Raw genomic sequence first — 4,696 nt, forward strand, 5'->3', positions numbered from 1 at the left:
CACCTGGGCTGTGTATATATATTGCCTTGGTTTGGCTAAGTTTGGCTCTGTAATCATTAGCGGTTGTTTGACTAGTCTGGGCTTTGCCTAAGCTGGTCTAACGTTTGTTTGGGTCTGTACCCTAACTGCACTGATGAGGCCGAACGGATTCGTCTGCAGATATTGGGATATCTTCCAGTGGATGCTTAGTTTATTTTGTCTTTCTGATCGGATTTTCTCTATTGTTCCGTTTTAATTTTATATATATATTTTTATATTTTTTGCATAATGTGGTCGTTTGCTCTTTATATATTTACTATATCATATATATATATATATATATATATATATATATATATATATTATCATATATGTAGCCTATCATATATATAACACATATAATCCATGGTAAAGGTCTAAGTAATAAAGAAGCACAACTTAAAACAATACTATTCTGAATTGTTACATTCTTCAATTATTACAATAAAAAAAATGGAAATAAATTGATTGGAAATGCTATTAGATCGTGACCGTATATAGGCCTACATTTTACAATAGATCAATTTCACTCCCTAAGCCTCAACATAATGACATTTGATGTGCATTCATTACCTGTGATGTCATAGAGTGGCGCCATTCAGAACTATAATAAAACATAAGACCCACATTATTGGTCTTAATAAGTAACTCGGTACCGGAGATAACAATGTTGTCTTAGTCGGTACCACACATCGGTAATTACATCGCCGATTCTACACATTCACCTTATTCAGTTATCATCGTTCTGAATCCCATGATAATTTTCATTTTCAGCTATGCAATTATATTATATAGAACTATATTATAGACTTACGAAACTATATATACTGAATAAAGTTCATATTTTTTAGGCCTATGTATTGTATATTTGGTTATTTATTTATAATATATATTTTTTATTTATTATCTCTTATTATTTTTAATTTTGTCCGATTCAGTGCAAACTCATTAAAAATATTTTAAAAGTTTGTTCTACTATGCAATTTGTAATACTTACAAACAGTATTCCATTATAGGTAATTATATTTAAGCATTCAATCTAGAACTGCCTACAGCAATCTGCTATTTATTTACGGGTTAGCTCGCGCAATAATTTAAAAAGATTTTATATTATGCAATTCCTAATACACAATGGTTACTTTATTAATACATCAAACATCTTGATAAAACATTAAAGAAATACAATTACAACAAGACAATATAAGAAGCACTAAATTCCAGAGACTTCCATCTCCATAAAAACAGCTCATGTGAATTTGAGGAGTGGCAGAAAAATGTCAAAATCTTGACTACTCATGAGACTAATGAATTTATCATAATCGTTCGAAAATAAAGTGTTTCTATGCTTAGAGTATTGAGTGCAGTTTATTATATGCCTATATTTTATATTATTTTGTAATGCATTATATTCATTCATAGGTTCGATAGGTTTGCTCTTCAATGCAGCAATCCTGTATTGTGTGCATTTCATCAAAACATTGTTTCTATAATGTCACTTGTTTTTATGATAAATCCATACATTTGTTTGTTATAGATCGGGATTAAGGCATTTATACCAATCAGTGGAAGATTTATCGAAAAAAAATACATCATTCTGTTATAGTTACTTAATAAACACACACGAGTTAATCAATTTACCGTCTATAATGTTTTTTTAAGCTTCTTGTCGTTTCTTTTTTTTGTAGGTTCGATCGTAAAAATATTATTCCGTAGCTCCTTTGCAAGCGTGTTGTTTTTATTCTTTGCATGACTCTTCATTTTGCTTCATTCATTTATTTGACAGGAACTCCGTTCCTTCATGGTATGCCGCCTCCCCACTCATCAGCAATCCTGTTTCAATGTATTTATTATTTCATTGCAATTTTAATGTTTATATTCTTTAAACTTTGTATATGTATTTGTATATTTTATGGAGAAAATAAATATAATAATAAAACAATAATATATATTATTCTACAGTGAACAGTGAAAGCCATTGAGCAGTTCACTCCCAAGAGTAACGAATAAAAACTAGAGAAACATTAAACTGAATATATCAATATAAAAAACAATTTTCACACATTTTAAAATATTATAAAACAGCTCATTTTGTAAAATAAATGCATTTTATATAAATATAATTATTATGTCATCACCATTGTCATCATCATCATCATTATCATCATCATCATCATCATCATCATCATTATTAGTATTAGTATTATTAACTTATTATTATTATTATTATTATTTTTATTATTAGGCCCATTATTATTAGGCCCATTATTATCATGGCTTGTTAATGGGCATAGGCCTATTAGCAATTAGCAGTTTTTAATCTTATCGATTTTTAAAATCAAATTATTTGTTTAAAATGATTTGATCGGCTTGCATGTTTGTTTGTTCATCCTTCTATTGTATTTTTTTTTTCTATTTCATTTTTCCTGCCGATTTTGACATAATCGAACTAAAGAGAAAATTATTGTCTACCAAGCCCCTCCATAAAAAAAAAAGTTGAATTAGGCCATGTATAAGGCATAGTATATACTTACTTCACGCTATTGCAGAGTTTATCGTCCTCAGTATTAACCTGAGAAAATCAAACATTTGGGATTTCCGACTACTTGAACTGTGGCCCCAGTATGTATAAAATAAATAATTAAATTTTGAATTGATAGGGCTATGCCTACTTTACATGTTGTACTGATTAAATGTGTCCCTATATTTAAAAAAAATAGTGATGACATAATTGGTGCAAAGATATAAAAATGACTAGTTCTACTATTGCAAGTAAAGTGTGATTTAAAGCAATTGAAACTGTTAGTCGGGTTCAATTTTAATTACCAATTCGTAACCAATTCATGTTATAATTGGCTTCAATTTTTATTTGATGAGGTACGGCTTTTGGCTGGAACTTGTTAATTTACATCCACCATTGAATCTCAATTAGGATATCAGAGGTGGCATATATCGTCTGCTTTTTTCAAGTTTCCAGAGCAACGCTTTCTATTGAATATCCCTGAAGATAGCTTAATGAATACGTTAGTACAGAACAATCGATGATGAATTCGTCCCGCTCGACGAAAAACCTGTTGAACGACAGCTGTATTCTCTGTATCAATCATTCAGCTTGAATTTAATTTCAGTTGAAGATGAAGGTAAAAATCGAATTAAAATAGTTGAAGATATACTATTATTTTTGATGATCCTCCGAAGATTACAACGAGTTTTATTTTAATCGCGCCTTGCATGCTAGCTCCGCTGCCCGTAAATATCACATCGGAAATGGATGTAGTTTAGCGTAGGTCTGTTCTGTGCGCTTTTCCCCCTGGGCAAAATTCAATATCTTTAAAAAAGGAAAATAAACCGTTGTGTTAAAATATTTTACAATTAATTAGACTTAATTACTGACGGCGGATGCTATACTCGAGAACCTAATTGTCGGATGTGTGTTGTATTTTTTTTAAATTCCCGTCTTGATAAAATGTGTTTTGCCTAATAGGGTACAAACATCGAGGTCATTTAGATAATTATACGGCCAAGAATAACAATGCAACAGAGAAAAGTTAGCCTAAAATATCCCCACTTTCTGTCGGTATCAATCGTATTTAAAAATAAAGAGGAACAGTCTGTCTACAAATAGGAGACGATGTACCTAAGAATAACCTGGAATAATGTTTCGTTTTCTTTAAAAAAAAAAATGCTAGTGTTCGATTTCTCAAACGTCCAAATTCCAACGACTCTCATCGCTAACAAAAACCATGTCCAGACTATCACATTCCATTTGACGAAAAACACGTCACATGCCTAAATATGGTCATGATGACATCACATCATAACCATATATAGGCACATCAAGACTATATATGGGCATAAAACAGTTTTTTTCCCAAAAAAATTTGATCATCTGGACAGCGCTTTAAGACGGGCTGTATATATTCATTGTCACTGTTAACTTTCAGGAAGTTTGTTTTAACTACAAAACGGGAGTTAAAACGACTCCTTTTTTTTATGGGTATATGTACACCCAATTTACTCCATATAGAGTAAAATTAACCGATAAAATGGATTGAATGTACTCCAGTTATTGAAGTAAAGTATTCAAATAAGAGTAAAAATAACCAGAATTTGAGAGAAAAGTGTAATTCTACTTCCTTATTAAAGTAATATTTGCCCTTTAATGTCACGTTATTAGATTAAAAATTACCAAAATGAAGAGTAAAATGTACTGTAGAGTAAGAGTAAATAAACTCACTTTCCTTATGTGTGATATTTCCGTGCTTACCTCAAACTGAAATCAGTCAAACTAGATCAATCACTATAAGCCAAATAAATTTTATTCAACAAACACGCATGTATATAAAGCTTATATAATTTACACAATGCTTATTGAAAATGTAAACATTCTTTTGACATAGAACGAAATACCGGTAAGCTAGCGTTCTTTGACATTTGAATCGTAGGCCTAGAAGAAAACCAATGGAACACCTTAAAGGAGATATGCCTGTGTTGAGCTTATCAACATGAACATAAAAATCATATGTGAATTTTGCTTTACTTGTATAAATAGGCCTAGTTCAAACCGACAGCTTTAGGTGCCTCTGTGCACCCGGTTGGGACAGCGACGTTGTTTCGACATTTGTGGGTGGAGCCCTGTTCTGGACACGTATGCTGATAGCCCTCGTACATTTCGGAACTG

At 31.2% G+C, this 4,696-nt stretch overlaps 1 long non-coding RNA gene across 1 annotated transcript in view; it reads right to left on the reverse strand.

Annotated features, from left to right (window-relative positions):
• The window catches only part of LOC117113043, a 26,950-nt gene extending 22,638 nt beyond the window's left edge, over positions 1–4,312 (reverse strand). The window contains exon 1 of the long non-coding RNA XR_004446136.1: positions 4,253–4,312. This is a non-coding gene — a long non-coding RNA (uncharacterized LOC117113043). The remainder of the gene's footprint in view (positions 1–4,252) is intronic.
• Between the last annotated feature and the right edge of the window lie 384 nt (positions 4,313–4,696).

Source organism: Anneissia japonica, unplaced genomic scaffold (genome assembly GCF_011630105.1).
Source record: "Anneissia japonica isolate Jap-2015-1 unplaced genomic scaffold, ASM1163010v1 scaffold288039_len1115542_cov189, whole genome shotgun sequence".
Classification (NCBI taxonomy): Eukaryota; Metazoa; Echinodermata; class Crinoidea; order Comatulida; family Comatulidae; genus Anneissia; species Anneissia japonica.